The 21244-nt window shown below is 41.7% G+C and overlaps 1 protein-coding gene across 1 annotated transcript in view; it reads left to right on the top strand.

Moving 5' to 3' along the window:
* Window positions 1-2217, top strand: part of LOC132914836 (uncharacterized) — a 116885-nt gene extending 114668 nt beyond the window's left edge. The window contains exon 3 of the transcript XR_009659693.1: window positions 2202-2217. The gene's annotated coding sequence lies outside the window, so the exon portion shown is untranslated. The remainder of the gene's footprint in view (window positions 1-2201) is intronic.
* The last annotated feature ends 19027 nt before the right edge of the window (window positions 2218-21244 follow it).

The following is a 21244-nucleotide window of genomic DNA, read 5'->3' as shown; positions in this document are numbered from 1 at the left end:
CGAGACACGACAGAGAAAAGAACGAGACTATGCCTACTAGCTTGGTTTAATCAAATTCAGCTACTGTCAACTTCAAAGTAGCAGCATTCGAAATTGACACACTAGCTATTGTTCAAAACTATTCCGCAGATTATTTCCCGTAATGCTGTTGAGAATTTCCATCGTTTTCGCTTTTACGCTTTCCATCGACCAAAGAACGTGTAATGGCGCGCTTGAAAAACACGTGCACGAAACACGCAACGTTCACCGTAAGCCTCGGCCAATAATTGAAAAGACTGTGTGTCGCAGATATTTTCGGTTTAACAGGAAGCTTGATGTTTATTCGTTGTTCACGTTTGCTGTCCTACATTTTTCCACCCAGCGAAGAAATATGTATAATTGAACGTGCATCCAGTTGCACCGAGTGCAGCGATCGAGCTGACTTTTGCAACATTGTTGGTAGACGAAACATCTTTCATAACCGTCGCTTTACATTTCCGCTCTCGTTCCTCATTCTCCAGCTGTAAGTCCAATCTTCGTATTTTCTAACTGCCTGCTCTAACCGTCTATCGTTGCGGCTCATAGTAGCTGACTCTACCGAGGCTACCAAAGCGAAAAGTAGCAAATTGCGATCATAAGCCAACGTCTTGACATACTTCGTTAGAGCCTGATAACCTGATGCGTTAGACGAAATACGTAAAATGCTGACTATCGAGGTGAACAAAGGAAGAGTGAAATTATAAACCGGTGACTGGGCCGCGAATTAGGCTGATATTCAGGTTGGCCGGGCAGGTGGCTAAGAGCAATGGACTCGAGGGAATCGACGTTCTGTTCATAACAGCCAGCGAGTCTAAATAGAGACAAGAGGCCACGTTTTGTGATTCTACGAGCACTTTAAGGATCCTTTTACTGCCGCGCAATATTTTATACGTCTATTGCCCGTATATGGGCGCAGGTCGATTGAAAAAAGTTCCGTCTCGCTCCTTCATCCGAGTTCCACTCGGTCTCTAACCCGGGCTGCTTTTATTTCCAACCCTCGTTTAGGCTTGCATCTCGCCGAGCCCGCATTTCGTACAATTACCCGGAACGTCCATTCGTTCCATTTGAAAGATTGGAATTTTTGGAAAACTCGGTAACTACGGTAACGCCAACCGGATGTGGATCGATGGTAACCGCCTGTGTTTGGAATCAAAAAAAATTTTTTCCGCATAATTCGCCTGAGACGAGTGGCCTCCTGGCCCGACTTCCTAACGACTGGCGAACTTTCGACCCGATAAAATTACCGATCGGAATCGGCAAATCCACGGCCAGCAAAGCTTTCCACCCCGGCCGACGAAGAATCAAATTAAATTATGCAATTTTTATCGATATTGATAGAACGGCGATCGGAGATTCAAATTAAATTCAAGTTAAAACTACGTGGCTGGGTTCTGGTTAAAATTGAATTTCGTGTATGCCGTGGAGTTAAATTAGGTTAAAATTAATTAAACCAAGACTCGTAATAGAGGCAGATTTAAGTACTTGGGTACTTAGGTAGACTTAGGTTAAGTTCTATTTAGAGCTAGGTTTCGTATAAATTATGATGTACCGTTGAATTAGGTTAGGATTAGGTTTACAGTACATCTGAGTGAATAGCGACATTTAAGTTAGACAACGATAGATATAGATTTAGGTTAGGTTATGTTACTCGGATTAGTTTTTCATTAGGTTTCGTATAAGTTACGTGTAAATTGCGATATTAAGTTCAATTAGGTTAGGTTTATAGTACGTCGGAGAAAATAGCGAGATTGACGCAGACGATGACAAATTTAGAAAGTCAGGCACTTTAGCCACATACAGGTTAGGTTATGTTACTCGGATTAGTGTTTCATTAGGTTTCGTATAAGTTACGTGTGAATTACGGTATTAAGTTCAATTAGGTTAGGTATAGCTTTATAGTACGCCGGAGAAAATAGCGAGATTGAAGGTAAATGATGACAAATTTAGAAACTCAGGCATTTTAGACAGATTTAGGTTAGGTTATATTACTCGGATTAGTTTTTCATTAGGTTTCGTATAAGTTACGTGTAAATTACGCTACTAAGTTGGCTTAGGTCAGGTCTAGCTCTATAATATGTCGGAGAAAATAGCGAGATTGACGCAGACGATGACAAATTTAGAAAGTCAGAAATTTTAGCCAGATACAGGTTAGGTTATGTTACTCGGACTAGTGTTTCATTAAGTTTCGTGTAAGTTACGTGTGAATTATGGTATTAAGTTCAATTAGGTTAGGTATATCTTTATAGTACGCCGGAGAAAATAGCGAGATTGAAGGTAAATGATGACAAATTTAGAAACTCAGGCATTTTAGACAGATTTAGGTTAGGTTCAGTTACTCGGATTAGGTTTTGATTGGGTTTCGTTTACACTAAATTCATATTAGACCATATGTTAATTCCGGATTTCGATAGTTCTCGATTTAGGTTAGGTTTGAATTGAAACTGTATTCGATAGCAGATTGGTCCACATTGAGTTAGGTTCGGTTTGAGTTTATGACAGATTTCAAATAGGATTACACGAAACCTAATTTAGGCTAGTTAACTGTGCATTAAAATGGAAAATTCAGGTGAGAATTATGTCAAGTTCGTCGTTCAATCTACGTCGTATCTACCATTTAGCATTTATTAAAAGCCGAAATAAAGTTGATACGATAAACTACTCATAAAACAATCACGTCGACTTTCAATTGGTATCGTTATATTAATAATCAATTTCCAATAATCTCCTCCAAATCGAATGATCGACACAACAAACGAATCGAGGATATCTGCAAACACGTAAAAATACTCGTGTTGCAGGACAGTGGTCAAACAATGCCTATCGTGTGAACAAACACGATCGTCCAAACATCGATGCCGCCCCTGTGGAAACTATAATATCGTTTCAATCCTGATTCCAAGTAAATCCAATTAGTTAATACGCTCGTAACAGTAATCCTATTCAAAGGATCGTGTCTGACATATGGCCTTGAAGAAATTGTTCAGAATGATTTCGCTGAGTATACCAGCTGGAACAATTCTAACGAGAAATATTCGATAAAAAGAACTACTTCGTCTGATGATGGAATTGAAAAATAGATCTTTTGATACGGTTTGAAAGTTGGATATTAGGAAGCTCCTAAAAATATTTTCAAAAATATTCTACAAATTTTCGTTCGCCCTTCTTTCTAGCGAATCAGCAGAAACTTACATAGTCAAGAATTTATCTTCCATGTTGATCGAAAATATGATATTTTTTTACGACCAAGGCCTGCTTCTATTTTATTTGAAAATATTTTAAAGGATAAAGCGCATTTTATTTCGCAAAGACAGACTTGGCTGCCAAATTAATCGCAACATTGTTCAAGGATTCTTGTCAGTTTCGTGACGCATCTTCTGGAACAGCGTGTCAAAGAGTCTATGCGATTCCCATAACTGGCTCGTATTTCTTACTAAGTAACTTTTCTTTTTCTGCAAAGAAGCTCTTTTTTTCTTCGATACACAATTCTGAGAGTTATTCAAGTCGATCTTTCTCCACTCTCTAATAAAAGCTTCACCCTCGGAGAACACTAGTCCAATAGGAAGTAACTCTAATTCGATATGTTGAAAGGAAGCTGTCAGGTGGAAAACAAAAATAATTCCTGACAGAGAGATGCAGCGTTCAACTACGAAGAAAGTCTGCACTCAGCCAATCGGTTAACCGAGGAAGAGGAATTAATTGGCGACCGAAGTCTTAATCTCTAAAATCTATCGATTTCTTTATTAATAAAATTCTTACTTTTCTCGCGTCGTATCGTTTCTATTCAAAAATTGCGTCGCAATTTCAAAACCAAAATTCAAAAACCATAATATCAAGCGTGCAGCTAGCTACAAAAGATTCAAACGTGCTACATAAAATTAGAATATATCGACAAGTTGGCATACTTGTGGCATTTCCATCTTCTAATTACCTGAACGTTTTTACCTTCTTATTTCTCAGACGAGTAAAGAAAACATTGGATAACTGTACAAAAATCGAGACCCAAATGTTGCAATTATGCAGATGCAGAAACGATTCTATCGCTCGACACCGGAATCTTGGGCGCGTCAAACGAGTAGGGAAGGGGAACGAAGCTGAGAGAAAATCAAAATTCTCAATTTTCCGTTCGAGATTAATGAAACGTTTACCAACACGTTTGTCACACTTTTCTGATTAAAATGACACCAAACAAGCTATAACTTGGTCCAATTTGCTTAGCAAATAAACGACGAGTGTAAGTAAATATGATTCAAATTGTACCGTGTTTGGTCCCATGTTAAATACGAATATTTCGCAAATACATTGACAAAAGAGTAATTAAAAAAAAAAAATCAAAAATAAAGGAAATTGTACGTACCTATTGGGTTGGCAACTAAGTGATTGCGGATTTTGTCAATATCGCCTAATGACAAAATCCGCAATCACTTAGTTGCCAGCCCAATAGATACATCTTCCCAGCAACATCTGACGTTGGATTACGTCACGCTACTCCATCGAGCTTCACGGTGCGTCAAGGGAACAAATCTCGGCCATAGTGGGGATGACGATCGTGCAATTATGCAGAGAATACTTTCGAGCAATTATTAGCGAATGTTTCCTGTATTCAGAAAACCCATGAACAACCACCAACATCGTGTCTTGCAATCGTCGTGAAGCTACAAAGTCTAAAATCAGAACGCTTTCTTGCCAGACTATACATGTTTCGATCGACCGAGCTAGCAGTTAGAATCCAGTCCTAACCATCGTCAGATTGCCCAAGATACCCTGTGGAACGAGCCTCCGGCCCGGATGTGCAGGAGCATGCACCGAAATCAAGGCAGGAGCATCGCGACCATTCCAACGACGAGAAGAATAACGGGTAAAAGTGATTTTTTGGTGCAGGGCGAACACTGGGAATCGCGCGGCCTGTTGGGCGTGGATGGAAAGAGGAGAAACGAACGCATCGACGGGCTCCGGTAATTACTCAGGACGGAAGACAAACGAGCGCGGATTTCAATAACGACAGATGCACGGCGGGCGAACTAAGCGGATGATGATCGATAGTTGGGAAATCAACGAGGCGAGAAGCGGGATTCTCGATTTCTATGTCTCGACGTAGGAAATTGAATTTTTCTACGTGTACGCGGAGGCACAGATTCGCAAGAGGAGTCGTACGTTCCAGATACATTAATTACGAGGGAGCGTTATAAATGAATTATGCGAAGGAGTGGATCAGAGTGACGAGTGGTAAATAATTTTCTGTTGACGTATTTAACACGTGTTTCACGCGTTTAGCGTTCGTGGCCGCCTGACCCATATGTGGGTCAGCCTGGTTCCTGCTCGAACGTTGAATCATTCATCGCGAATAGATGAATATTTTTACACGGGTAACGCGAACGTTTCAATTGTAATCTCCGAATGATATTGTGTATAATATCTTCGAGATATTAAATAGTAATCGAACTGTAAAAGCGCAATACGTTTTTTTCTTTCGACTACCATCAACCGTCCTTGCCGTCCTAACCGAATATTTGTAGATACAGTTACCTTGGTAATTATATTGCTGGCACAGCTTAATAACTTGGATTCGCTTCATTACCCCAACCTGAACAACGAACCACGTTATTCTTACGGTCCATGTTATTCCTGTTATTGTTTGAAGCACTCTACAACTGCTGATTGACCTAACTGGCTATTACTGCAGGAGTACTGTAGCACCAATTAGTCTTTCGACGATTGAAGATATCTTTGCAGATTTTCCTATATTCTATCTTTCGAACGCAACTTATAACTCTTGCTTCACCCAACCAAGCTGTACACGAAAGGCCAAGGCCATTTTTGAAAGGCAGCTCTGGAAATTAGGCTTGTACCCCCATCTATTGTCCCTCTCTGCTGCCAGAAAACAGGCGTCAATAGTATTTGGCTTGATTTATGGAGGGGTCTCCGTCTAAAGACGGAACAGGCAACCCTCCTTTTCCTCCTCCTCATCCTCCTCCACCTCCTTCCATCTACTACTCGTAGCTCGTTGTTGTTGCATTCGTCCTCGCCGGTCTCCCAGGGATCGCCAGGGAGAAACTTTATGCAAATCATCTCGAAGTATACATCAACGGCAGCTCTAGCTTCCTGCACGATGGTGTAGCCTTCCTCTTCGTCTCTCTGCCTCCCTCCATTGCTCTCTGTTCCCCTCTTTCTCTTACCCTGGTCGTTTTACTTTTGCATTTTACGCTTTTACGAACTTCTCTCTAGCCGAGATGACCCACTTCGTGTCTTTCCGACGGAAAATACAGCCACCTCGACTGGACCTGGACCCTGTCTCCTTTCTCCCTTTATTTCCTTTTATTCCCGACCGTTCCCTTCCGCCCTCGCTAGTTCAGTCTCTCTCTGTCTGCCCGTCGTCCTCTGTTTCTCCTTCCACACCTTTCATCTCCTCCTGCTCCTCGTTCGGCTATTTCCTCCTTTATCTTTCGCTTTCATTTTTCTCTGCCTCGCCAACTTTTGTTAACGCGCCTCTTTGTTTGGAAGAGGAAAGGGAAGATCGGAGTTTCGCTTTGCTCGTTAGCACAGCAGGATAAGATTTCGTTCATCGCCGATGAGTAAAGCGGACACGAGTCCTGACGAGTAATTACGCCTGAGACAAGCGGCGAGCAGAAAGCCAGAGCAGAGACATCCGCTCGTGGGAATGCAAGGGAAGGATTTTGGATGGGGTGGAGGTTCCCTTTTAACCGGGTAACGCTGTTACCGACGAGGAAAAACTGCGATGTCACCGAGCTGTCGTTCGGGTTCAATCGAGGAATCGCGCTATCGATCGCATCCCACCTCTGTCCACCATTAAGCACTTCCACCTCCTTGCGTTATAATTTACTAAAATAATATCAACGACATTGACAGTTGGCGATTTATGGACTGCAAAGTCCTCTCTTACCGTTTCGCTGTTTTATATTCTGGCGAATAATTAATTTACAATACGAAGACGATACACCATCACGCGTCCAAGATGCGTCAAAAATGTACATCTCCAAATACTACAGATACTGTGAAATATTTCATTTCGAGGAACGTGAACTGAGCAATAGGGAGAAGCTAGTCGCCTAATTTATTGATACCAGTACGTCTCTAGCGTAAGATGAAACACCCTAAAAAACAACCCTCAAACGACACTGTTTGAACATCCATCGCACCACCCATCATTTTCATGTCTACGATTAACCCCATAAATATCCCTCGTATATTTTGTTAGTTACGATGGACCGGAGTAAAATCACGATGAAATATCGCTCGAATCTGACTGGCTATAGCCATCTCCGATGATCAAATACTCCACCCACAGAACTTCATTAGGAGGGAGAAAAAAAACTTTGCAAAATACCAATTATAATAGAGAATAGGTCGGATCGGGTGGTTCGACGAACAAATCGCTAGAAATCCATGGAAGAATCGAATCGAATGGCCAGTACCCTCTGTAATAGGGGAACAATTGGTGCTCCTGGTAGCCCCTCAAGTAGTTGTTCCCTAATTCCAACGATAGGACAATGGCACCGGTTTTGTCGGAGCTCGTTAATGAGATCTACAAAATCCTGGATAATGTTAATTGGGCCTGGTGACCCTCTCCGCCAATTGACTTTCCACGTGCAGGGCCTGTCCTCGAAATTGGACAGCTGCTGTCGTCCAGCAGGGGTCACGGACAGAAAGTGGGCAGATGTGCGCCTCGAGATAATTGGCAGCGTGGTTTTTCGCGTGGCTCGCGCCTTCTTCCAAACTAATATCATTGTTGCCTGGTTATCTGCATCAACTTTCCAACGAATATGGGCCATTTGTGGTCGATACTTCATCACGCAACGAAATTAGTACGTTTGGATTCACGCTTCAGTAGCGAGTGTACGTGCCAGTATGAGGATTCTATCAAAGACTAACGTTAACATCCGATAAATCAGCTATGACGATTTTCAAGAAGAAAACCATCGCATCCCGTCTATCAGTAATTTGTTAATTAGTATCCTGAGAAGCAAACAAATGCCTGGGTTACTTTTGAGCAGCATTCCTTTTTCATCCTGAGTCCTATGGTACCAATTTTCTATATTCCAGACTTTAATACTTCTTCCAGTTCTAACGAAGAAAAGAATTCCAGCTTTTCAGGAAAAAATGATCAATGACTACTCGAGTAGTCGCGTATTAGGTTTTCAATTGGTATGATCTAGAGACCGAATAAAATTAATAATAAGAGTGCAATAGAACGGAACAGTATAATCTGACAGGATTAACGTGGAACAGCGTGGAGGGAATTTTCGATACGTTAATACCTCTTGTCTCTAAAACCATCCGATAAGGGATGATAAGTTTCGTCGGTGTACGAAGTTGTTGGAGATTTTATTGATCCTTGTTCGCCGATTCACATGTTGTATCAATTTTGCCCGAGGCAATCTGCCGAAGAAGCCGCCTATTCCGAGGACAGTGTTTTGAGTTATTGCCTTACTTTACGATCGTATTTTTGTTACAAGTTCTTAATAAAGCGTCCTGGAACGCGTACAACTATACGGCAGGTTGTAATAAATTAAATGTAACCGCGTAACGGCTGCATTTAGCAAGCGAAAAGGTAGACGAGCAGGTTCGAGCGAACGACTTCAGAACGACGTGGCAGCCATTAACCTGACCGATAATGCCGCGTTAATGTAGCCCAGTCGATTCGTCGCGATTAAAACAACGGTTCGCTCCCTTCATTTACGGCCAATTGCGTCGATTCGTCCATAGAATCCGCGGTTTCACGTATTTCGGCCATGGGCTTTACCGTTTCCATCGCTACGCCAAATAAATTCATTTCTCCCCTACTCCAATTGAGGTTATATTCAACATTACCGTTCAAAACGAATGTAATCGACTATCTAGAACTTTCCCATCGTTCATCGATCGTTTACTGACCGCTCGTTGATTGTTATCGATCATTTACTGATTCGGAAAATTCTTTCGACCAAGCGAAACGAAAGCTGCCAGTATTCATCGAGCAGATCGAAAATGAATATAATTGGGTTTACAAAACCTTTTCATCGTTCATTTATTCTTTGTTCGTCGCACATTGATCTTTCGTTGAATATTTGGATTTAGAATTTAGATGCTTTTGAATCGACAAACATCGTGATTCTAGTCGAACAGATTGAAAAGGTTTCGTTATTGAGGTTATGTTCGTTCAGACTACAGTCTAGGAACGCCATGTTTGAATTAACAATAGATATAACCTTCATTTTCAAAAGCATAGGATTTCACATGCACAATATGGCAAAAGTTTAAGAAAAATTATTCTATAAATGACCGAATGGCGTAACCTTCTACCGGAAAAGTGTATCAAATTGACACTAGCAACGGATGAGGGTTTGTCACAAAAATTCCTGTCGCTACCTGAAAGAATTGCAAAACACTCTTTTGAGAGGTTAGGTAAAGTCCGAAACTGTATTCCATTTGGATTGCATCGATTTCCTAATGTAGGAGGTTCTTTGGACGATTTAAAACAGCAAGAAGCCAGGATTCGTCGATGAGAAGGATCATCAGGAGCTCGAAGACGCTTCATTGTTGAGGTTATGTACGTTCAATTTTCTCTGACCAAAGGTAGAAAGTGGCTCTCGGCGATGCAGCGGACCAGACGGTCGTACGAGTGTAAAACCAGCGTAAAACAGACGTTCTGTCGCTACGACTGGAACGTGAGCCTGCGAAATGATAGCCGGCGGAAGTGGGTGCGCGTTTTGACTCGCGTAAAAACGCGCCGGCTCGTTTACGAAAAAGCCTCGAAAGGTTTATAATCCCCTCTCGTTGCAATTAGGCGCGCCTAATGAGATTGCACTTAGGTTATGTGTGCAGGCGCGCGCGAACGCGAGTGTTGCTCTTTCGAGAAGCAATTTTCGAGTGACCTTGTTGCTCTCTTTCGAGCAGTAATTAAGCAACGAGTCTGCTCTTTTTGCCTGAGAACGTCGAGGATACGCGTTAGTTAATTCGGTATATTGTTCCTTGATCGAGTGAAATATTATTTTCTTCCTTGTCAAGTTTCTGCTCAAACGGATTTTATCACGCGTTTCAAATACCATCGTACGTCTAGAAATTCACGTTCCCTGCCGCTCTTTTAATTTACGCAACCTATAACCTTAACCAACTTTAAGTTATTTAAACTTCACTCGAAGCTTTTACCTTTAAGCTCTCGCAACAGTATTTGGCAATTCTTTTAAATAGCAACAGGAATTTTTATCATAAACGTTTTAATTTAAAGCCACCATCAAGCCAAATGCATTGTGGTACCTTTGGACACAGAATGAACGAACATAACCTCAACAATGAAATGCTTTTTACTGCTATGCTAACTGCTAGTGTATAACGTGCATTGATCTATTTATACATTTTCCACGTTTTCTTATTTTCTCGTGTCACGTATTGTAGGTTAGATTAAAGAAGATCTTTTGACCAGTCAGCTGTTGCGAGCTGTTGTGTCGGGAAAAGTAAGCGTCGACGAGTATACTCGTCAAACACACGATATGCGTAGAATTAAATTGTAACGAAAAGACTGTTTTATCTTTTATCACTGACAGGGCTCGTTACAGCACAAAACATTGCTGACGTTTCTTCGTGACGAGTATACTCGTCGGAAACAGCTAATTGATTAAGCTGGTAGGAAGACACCCGATGTTGATACAACCAATGGAATTCAAATAGCAAATATTATCCTGATAATTCAAATTTATAATCTGATGTATAAAAAGCAGCAAGCAATAAAAAGCTTCTAATGACATTCGAGCAAAGTGTCGTAACACTTGCAGACCACGCGAGTGATCCAATACTGGAACACACGCTTATCTGAAGACCAGACAGAATTTGGAGGAACAGGGTTCAAAAAGCTGGCGGCGAAAGGGAATTGCCAAGGCCATGTAGCAGCTTCGTAACGAAGGATACTTTTTCAACCCTCTTCCATTATTGGGAAGAATGAGAGGAACACGAAACGAGAGAAGAAGAGCAGAGGATCCAGACGAAGTTAGCGACGCCCAGGGCCGACGTAATTGCTTTATCGCAACGACGAAATCCCCGTTAACACGCTTACCTAGCGGCTTCCTAGAAGGAGGTCAGGACCCGCGAAAAATACGTGTTATCCACGGCTCGACATGTATCTCCTATGGACGTCGTGGATCGAATTCGTGGAACAACTCTCCGGAGAGACCAGTCGTCACTGCATAAGAGAAGACGAGAACGATACGCAGGGGTTCGTCACGGAGAAACAGAACACGTAAATACCTTTGTTAATGATAGCAGATGAAAGAGAAATTCTACCGTTCGAAGTAAACATGTTATTAATGAGCTACTGCTAAGTAGACTGACGACTGTGTTTATGAGAAACATGAAAATGCAAAAATCAGATAAAACAAGTTTCTAGATTCCATGGCGAAGATAAAGTTGCTTATACAGTTTGATAGAGTAACACCATACGACAATAGCAAATTGGATTGCGAAGGGAAAATATCTGCGTGTGACAGAACTGATCCAATCTCTGTCGACCAACGATTCGATAACAGCTTAGTGTGACTATAAACTCACACAAAACTAAAACCTCGAATTGAGCCTCAAATGGGTTAGAAGATTTAGTTGATTAATTTTAACCCACGAATGACACTCGTTATTACTTCTCCTCGCGCAACGTTTCAAATCTTCACGTTATCTTCGATTATTTCGTTGTTCCGTTCCACGTGACTAGCCTCGTGTACAGGCTGACGAAGTAGAGGGAAAGGGAAGAAGAAATCCTATCAGACCTGTGTCATCCTGTGGCTTTCCAACATGCCAATTTTAAGAGTCCAGCTAACGTTTGTCATAGCATAATTTATCACGCATCCACGGGGACAGATAAGGATCGATAAATATTTATGGGGTGAGACACGAGCGAGGTTAGCAACTTGGGCGCATCGCGGATTCTTCTATTCCGGATTCAAAGGGTGTCGAAGAAAATCGATCCAGTTTGTTGAAATCGTTCCCACGCACTATTTTTTCGACGACCAATACACATATACGTATATGTGTATGTATGTATATATATATGCACACTGACCTTATACGTCGTCGTGACGGTATTCATAGCGCGCGGATCTCTCTGACAGGGGAATAAATTCGATTTGAAATTGGCAGCCCTTCTGCAAGAGGGGAATCGTGTGGATAAATTTGATGGCGGCGAAGATGAATGAAAAGTTCCTTCCGACTAGGTGCAGGATAGATATGTTGCTCAAACCAAGACAAGTCTAATTTTCGAGCCTGGCCCTGTTCCGGTGAACGAGCGACGTTGGGCCATTTTGGCAAGAAGGCAACCTAAGAACAGAATTCTTTCTCGGTACTGTTCAAGACTTCGGGCTAACTGTGATATGGCAATTACAGTACAGAACATAAAAGAGACATGCAATTCCATCTAATCTTCCGTCGCTCTCGTCCCATCTTCACATACGACAGGGATCTGGTTTCTAGGAAAGAAAACGGGTCCTCGAGATGACTCACAGCAGACCTGATCGCTGGCTTTTATTTTCTTTCATAAAGTTCCTTCCTGATTAGACCCAATTTGTTTTTTCAGATCCGCTGTGCTCTCGGATCTTGACTTTTTCAGATCTGCTCTGATCAGGCCCTGAGTTCTTTCGAGTCTGCCTCCATCAGCTTCCCATCTTTTCAAATCTGCTCTGATCAAATCCTTATTTATTCCCATTTACTCTGATCGGATCCTGCAGGTTTCTAAAGGTATGTCCTGGAGAAGCGAAGCAAAACGTGGGAACAAGGCACAAAGTGCTGAAATAATGCGAACTAAACACGAATGCCACTGACAAACATATCGTCTAACGATCGTGAGAGTTTAGAATCGAAGAAAGCTGCTCAAGATGTGCTAGTTAGCATCGGCAGTTGGCACCCGATGGGTTTCAGGTGGCGCCGGCGGAACATCGAAATAGAAGCGGATAAATCAATATCCTAACGGTGTTTCCCGTGGTCGGGAAAGCTTTTTACGGCGAACTGTAGTTTATCCTTCGGCTCTTCCCTGCTCGGACCAAGGACAAATCGGGGGGGGGGGGGGCACTTCCCTCCCTCTCGCTGTAGGACCGATTGAAATTAAAGTTCGATGAATCACGGCCGTGAAAGAGGGACCATCTCGAGACTTGTATCTCGTGTTTCAGACAGGAAGGCAAAGTGGTGGACGACGACTGAATAAAAAATCGAGTCAGGATTTCCCCTCTTTCGAGCGTGAAACGAGTCGCTCAGTGAGAGTAACATCTTCGTTGCAGGGGTAAATTATCGGACACGTGTACAGAGGGTTGAAAGTGGGGGAAACGTCAAGAAGAGCGTAATGGCGGAGATTCCGCTATGAAATCTAATCCTGTCCTTCCTTTCCTCGTTTTCCAGCTGATATACTGGGTGATTCAGAAAAACAGATATTAAAGAGAGAGATATATATATAGCTATACAACATAACAAGCGTAGCTGTGATAGGTACAACCGTAAGAAAAGGGCGGATCACGCGGCTGTTTCAGATGATAATTACGTTATCGACGCAGTTGGAAAAACACGTTAAAGGAAGATGGTTAAAAGAGTACTCTATGTAGTAATTAATTAAGCTTTAAATGGAAATAGGCTTTTGCAGAGATCGGAATCTTTTGCTCTCGTCGTCCTACGAAACGACTCGGTCTTACTTTAACGTCTTTAGGTGGGTATTTCAGAATCACCCTATAGATTCGACAACCTATATGCGTAATAAACACGTTAACGTCTGAAACTGTTCCGACAAGTACGTCCCGATTCCCGATGCCGAGTCTCAACGGTGAAAAGTGACGCTTATATCCGCGGCTTGAAAGCTCCCTGCCATTTTCCCCGATAAAATAAAACCGTGCGCCATCCCGCCGCCATCTTCGTAGGTGGAGGATCGTAGGCAGCGGCTGTAGCGCGAAAATCGAGAAAAGATCGGCTCTGCTCTCTCGTTAGCCGTGTTTGCGTTTCAACACTGAGCAAATTTGCTCAGGTGAATCCGCAAATTTTACTTAGAACCGGTTAATGTACAGTTTGCTCGTTTGATTAAAAAAGTACCGAAAGGGGGGAGGGGGACGAAGGAGGAGAAAGAGAGACGAAGAAATAGGAAAACGAACCGCACCAGCTTCCCCGTGATATTTTCCCTTTCTTTCTTTTTTCCATCCAGACGTACGCTATAGTTAGCTTGGATTTAGATTTCATCTCGGCTAGATTCAGGTTAGAATCTTGTTGGGTCTAGGTTAGGTCACAAACAAATTCGAGCTAGGTCGAAGGTAAGTCAGCTTTGAGTTACGTTGGTCGAGTTTGGTCAGGTTTTTCGCGAATCTGTCACCCATTTTTATTTTTATCCAAATCAATGGAAAACTTCAACCTAGCGTGAATTTATTGGTGTCAATACCAACTATTGATAAAATCCGCAATCACCTAGTTGCCAACCCAATAGATCGAAATCAAATCTATTCGCAGATCTAAGTAATCATAACTTGTTGTAACGCAAATTTCAATGAAAGTACAACGAGATCTCTTTCGGCTAGCATTTCGCAAACGCATCCTTTCATCGGAACCACACCTTTAAACATACCTTTAAAGCATTCGCGAGATGATCGCGAATCCACGTTCATCGGGTAATAAACGAGTAGAAAGCGAGGTTCGCGCATGCCAGGCGTTGTGTGTGGAGCGAGTCGGTGAAAAATGTCCTTCATTCACTGCTGCCTTTTGTCTATCGCATAAAAGGACCAGCCGCGAATAGCGCGAGCCGCGTGAAACGATCAATTAAACGACACGTGCGGTACCGTTCTGTAATCGGTCGAATATTCAATCGGCCCTATCACCACCGACTCTCATTACGCATTCTCCCTATTGCATTTCCCGTAGAGACCATTGCCACGTTACATACACTTGCTCGCTAAAGTATTTAAACACCTGCCATGGAAAACTGTCGCGTATACGTTACATGCTGCTATCTATACAACAATTTGAAAATTGACACCACGACAGGGCACGACTGTCGAGCGACAAAGTTAAAAATCACTTGATTCTGGTTTGAATCTATAATAGATGGTTGGATCGTTAATTTATATGGAGATACTTGAAGCTATTGCGTTACGTTTGAACGAGGTTTGAGCTAGTTTGATCAGGTGTGACAAAGTTAAAAATTATTTGATTCTGGTTTGAATCTGTAATAGATGATTGAATCATGAATTTATATGAAGATGCTTGAGGTTATTGTGTTACGTTTGAACGAGTTTTGAGCTAATTTGATCAGGTGTGACAAAGTTAAAAATTATTTGATTCTGGTTTGAATCTGTAATAGATGGTTGGATCGTTAATTTATATGGAGATACTTGAAGCTATTGCGTTACGCTTGAACAAGGTTTGAGCTAGTTTGTTCAGGTTTGATTTAACCGCGGGTCAAGCTTCAGTTAAGTATGGATTAAGGTCTAGCGTTGATAGGTTTAAAAATCATTTAATTTTCGTTCAATTGATCATTCGCGCGCTCGTTTTAGAAAATAAGAGATATCGTGCAATCGCTACATGCATTTTCACATTACTTTCAAATGTTACCGATATAATCGTGGTGCTCCAGTCTCGTAAGAACGTCAATGAAATTTTCCTGTTTCCCGTAACGCGTGATATATGCATAAAAAATGTCTACGAGTTTTGAGATACTTTTGCGAGCATATGTATATTCCAACATATTCGGCCGTTCAGCCAATCGCTTGCGAGGTTAACCATGAAAATAATTCCGCGTTCTATGATGGAGTAGCCTGTACACGTACCTTCGAGAGGTCAGCTTTACGATATGACCGGTCTGTAAATTATAACTCCGTCGTCGTGGTTCAACCGATCCTCTGATAGCCGCGTGCATAATTTCTCTACGGTGAAACATCCTTATGATAGGATCGATGTAATTAGGAAGGGTTGTATTAATCCGCTTAATGGCAAGTCCAAGTGTACTATCATCGTGAAAATATCGATCAACGAAAATGAGCTTAACACGTTTCCCACCCGAATAGATCTGAATTGGATCTACGTCTGCACATAGTTTTAAGCTATGATGGGTTGACGATTGCGCGTTTCCAACGTCACAACTGCTAGAATGGTCAATTCACAATTTTTTGCCGGAGCTTTATAAATGATGGATTGGAATAGTTCTTTTCAAAAACGAGAAGCTAGCTGTATAACAGTTTTTTTTTTTTTAACACTAGAACAACTAGTATAATCGATTCATAGCTTTTTACGAGAGTTTTTAAAATTTGCAGTAGTTCATTTTCGATGACCTAAATATCTCCTTTTTTATAAAACGGTTTACTCCTTCCACACAGCTTCCACTACTTAATTTTTAGTTGCAGCGTTAATAAGTTCATTTCCTGTTTTATGTTTCAAAAACGTCCAACTCCTGCTTCTTAGTTGCTACGTATCCAAGTGATGTCTTACGTGTATACACGATACAAGAAATTTTTTCAAAAAAATTTGCGATCCAGCAAACGCCACGAAGGAGATATCTAAAGATCCAATTCACGTAATACTACATACAGAAACTAGAACTATGTTTCAAGGCAATAAGGTAGACAGTCTAAACTAAAACCAGCAACGTACGTGGTCTGAAACTTATGCATAGAACCGTGTGAAGTTTTACTACGTACAAGTAGATTTCGTATGAAAATTATTTGTTAGCACATGCTATACGAATAATTTGATAAAGCTATCAATTTGGCTAGAATAAATTTATTGACCAGTCCTGGACCTGGGACAATTACCACGAGCGCGTTCATCAAAAAGTCGATCGACCATCCAAAATCTTGAACGATCTTATGGATCCAGGAACGCAGACTTTTCTATATTCTACATCGCCTTTACAAAAAAAAAAAAGACAAAATTATGAACGAATTCGTCCCTGTTACTTACCAATTAACAAAAATATTTTGTGTATCCGCACTTCGCTTTGAATTTCCCGCGAATGCATAAACGATAAAGATGACCGATCAACTTTTGTATTAGAGAAGAGAGAATTTGAAAAATTGAGAGTCAATTAAATTGGTTAATGATAGACAATTTTTCGCGTAGATAATTGACACGTAAAGTTGCTAAGTGATACGTTAATTGGTACATTGTTGAGATCGCGTGTACCACCGATGGTACACGCTGTTATTGATTTCTTTTTATGCTCAGGAAACACGAGTGGCTTGAATGGGAAGCTCGTCGTAGATTATACGAGAGCCACGTGGCACAGAGAGTACCGAAGACGGAAGAAAAATTGTCGCAAAATGCTAAGTGGATTGAGTGAATTAAATATCTCGACGTGTGTCGACTAATGTTTCTTCGCACGAGTATGTGGCCAATTTATGATACAATCCTAAGTCATTCGGTATCGATTCCCATTTAGCTAATCTCTATCGTCGATCGTCATTAATCACGTGGCAAGTTTTACGTTTCTTATTTCGCGCCTCTTAGTCCATGACTTTGTGTCGCAACACGCACTGATAGAGCAGAACGATTCCATTTCTAGCGAGTTTCAAACTATAGCGCCTGTTACGATATAATAAATAGAAAATAAACGTGGGCTAGCTCCGATATTACGATGAAAATAAAATTTAACGATTCCTACAACATGCTATAAAAATTCATAACATAGACCAAATGTAACAAAATCCTTTATCCGTTAACCAGTTAGCTGTTGCGACCTCTTTGAAAAGTGTGTCGCAAAGGTATGCGACGACGAGTATACTCGTCAAAGACAGGGTACACGTGACTATTATAACATAGAATTAAACTGTAACGAAACGATCGTTTCGTCTTTTAATCTTTTTGCTGACAGGGCTCGTCGTAACACAGAATATTGCCACTTCTTCGTGACGAGTATACTCGTCAAAAAACAGTTAACCGGTTAAATGTAGATTTTCTATGGTCATGCGATTACTGACTGAGAGGTTGTTAACAGTCCCTTGGATCAGGTGATAACAGGTGAAAAGCAAATTTGAATCGAGCAAAACACTGAACTCGAAGATCATTGATTCGTGCGGTTTTATAAAACTCGTCGCTAGAATCCAGATTTTTATGGAAAATTTCAAATATGGAAAATGAACAAGATGAGAGTAGAAAACGTAGAAAATGAGAGTACAGAAGCACAAAAAGCATTCGACGCAAGTGAAACAGAGCTCTGTGTCTACGTTCATTGCCTTAGTCGGGTCAATAAAAATATGAAACTGCGGAGAAATCTGCAGTCTGATATCTTTCCTAGAAATTGGTCGATCTGTCCGGACAGTTACAAGTAGCCTGCATAAGATCCACTTGCCAGGAACTCGAGATTACACCTGAAAATCTTCATTCGTCAAAGCTGAGAACATCGACCCATGTCTCCTGTCCGTTTCCTACGCCATTCTCGAGATCTTTCCGCGAATTCTTCTAAGTGGTTCAATCTGTTCCAGAAGGATCGGAACGAGGGTCCAGGATCGTTTAACACGCTGCGCGAATTCGTGGAACGCGCCAGAGCGACGTCTGACGTCGAAAGAGCGTCGATAGGTAGGCGAAGGCATCGCGGCGTTTTCGCAGGAAAAGCGGCAAGTCGAAAGAAATATTAAGCGGAGAGTGCGAGAGAGCGAGAGGTCGAATATCGATTTTCGGTCGCGCTAATAAATAAGCGCATGCGTCTTGTGCCGCGTTTAGACGTGCTGTCCGAAGAGTACGTACTCCCAGTGGATTCTTCACGCCTTTTACGCCTCGAAATTCTCCCATAGGACGCAACCATAAACAGACATCACCTTCGCTGATCCGCTCGTTTCGCGGTTTGACTTTGGTCAGGTCCTGAATTAGGTGTTCGGTTTGTCTTGGGCCAAGTCTCAGGTAGGTTTCAACTATAGCAAGTTTGCATTAGGTTGTGTTTAAATTAGCTTTAGGTCTAGGCTTGCACCTTGATCAAATTGTTTAAAGGTAGGTCTGAACGTTTGAACTTGGCTTGCTTCAGGCTTGAATTAGGCTGCAGTTTGTCTTATGTCAGCTCTCTGTTCACTTCCAACTACCTTTAGATTAGGTTCCTGTTCGGCTTAATTAGCTTCGCACAGGTTGACTAGGTTCGCATTTTCATTGGTTCGATGAGTTCGAAAGAGTCGAGTTTGCTTTCAACTAGATTCCCATCGGATCCTAGATCCTGGGTTTGAAAGGTGTCACCCGCTCGAGAACTTGGTCCGCTATCATCCGATTCCTCCGATTACCCGCGCTCTGCCATCGGCCCACGAACGTAGGTCTGAGAGAAGTGGCATAAAACAGTTTATTCGTCCTATAGAAGCCGATATATCCTTTGGAATCGTGAGAACATCTCCTGCGAGCTAACTACTCGAGCTACTGATCTAATTAATCGGATAATAGCTTCGACAGTCGGACTACGTGACTCGATGCAAATTCTGGAAATCTTGGCTGGTTCTATTTTCAGTGCAGCGAGCAGCCAGTGTATCTTAACCAGCGATCACCGTAAAAGGAAAACAGCTGTTGTGCGTAATCGTGGGCGTTAGTTGCGTCGGCTTTGAGCCGAGGCTTTTCGCGACCGAGAGTGGGATTACAGAGAACGTGACTCGCGAGAAGACCAAGGGTCAAAGGTCAAAGTAACGCGATGCAACAATGTTGCCGGCGGTGCTGTTGACCCGATGAGGCGGCGTTATCGACGACGGCCGATATTCGCGTAACTGTGAACGCGGCATAATATTATTTCACCGATAGTCGTATTATAGCAACCGAAACAGCAAACGTCGGTCACGGAACAAACGTGCGCGCACAACGTTCGTGATCAACGATTTACGTTCGAATTACCAGAGACTCTGTCTGCTCTCTTCTCTGCCTCACGTGCAATCGCGTTCACGATACGTGAAAATGATATTCGTGTAAACGAGAATAGAAGTACGGTAACACGGTAGAGACCGGTGTAAATGCACGAGAACCATGTTCCATCGGATATTCACTGCGGGCTGATTCTTGATTACTTTTCGATACTTCAACGTTCCAGCCTGAACACAGCCCATGAATGTATAGAGATACGCGCGCGTCGATATAGCGACGACCTGCGTGGTACGATGCTACAGATTTATAATGAAAAAAGAACCATCTTCCACTCCTCCACGTATCCTATCGATCATACAAACGTGTATTATACGGAACATTCTAAAATTTCATTAGCATTATCGGAGTCGACTGTAGTAATAATATTGCTGAAGCTGAAACTTGATATTTTCTCCTTAACGTTTATTGGCTTGGCAATTAAGTGATCGCGGCTTTTGTCATTACCATCTAATCGTCACTTAGTTGCAAACCCAATAACATTGACATTAACATTTTATGCTTTTAGTAAACTTTTAAATATTCGATTCTTTGTATTCGTTTAGCGCTTGTTGTATATCTTACACAATTTCACGCTGTATGTTAAATTTTTATTGATATGTATCTAATAAATATTTTGCGATATAACGTTTGTAGAAGATCCTGCTGATTTGCCAATCGTATACTCAATTTTGCCGCTTTTCCGGGTAGTTTTCACAGTACATTGATCAAACTGCTTGTTTTCAGAGCTGACACGATTTTAACGAATCCACGAAGGATAGAACTGTCGCTAGGTTTGGTGATCTTCGTAGATTGATGTTTTCGTGGCGAACAGACCGAGATACGTCTTATGGGAGATAGAAAGATCACGAGAATCGTTATCCCCTTTGGAATCCGATTAATCTGTTTTATCGACGCATCAAACAATCTGATTAATTTATTTCAAACTCCGTTAAAAGTATCTCCGAGTTATGAATCATTATCTTCCATGATCACGTAGCAGCCGATTATTTCTGTCACGTTTTACTAACTTTCCTATTTTACTCTACAAGTTTCTACACCTTACGATTTCCAGAACCTGTGGCCATTTCAAAGTACACGGACCATCGTTCACCAATGTCTATCTATCTTTTACGTATCTAGGGATTTACCCCATAAGACCATCGGTCGATAAACATTTGTATAGTGACTTTTTCAATCTAGTAGGATTTATTCGTTTCCGCCGGTGGCCTTGAAATGCACCTTGGCTGCGTCGCTCTGTGCTCATATTCCTCCGATCTACGACTCGTCCTATATTCTTTTATTTATTAGCGATCTAAATATCTTTACTTTGATCATGGATAATTGATTTTTTTGAAATTAAAGAAAATATAATCTAACCTCGAATCGAGTCCAATTTTGCCACAAGAATGCGGAACAATAATGGCAACAAGTG

This window comes from Bombus pascuorum, chromosome 15 (assembly GCF_905332965.1).
Source record: "Bombus pascuorum chromosome 15, iyBomPasc1.1, whole genome shotgun sequence".
NCBI lineage: Eukaryota > Metazoa > Arthropoda > Insecta > Hymenoptera > Apidae > Bombus > Bombus pascuorum.
The sequence above is the reverse complement of the archived record's forward strand: the minus strand, read 5'-3'. Positions and strand labels throughout refer to the sequence as shown.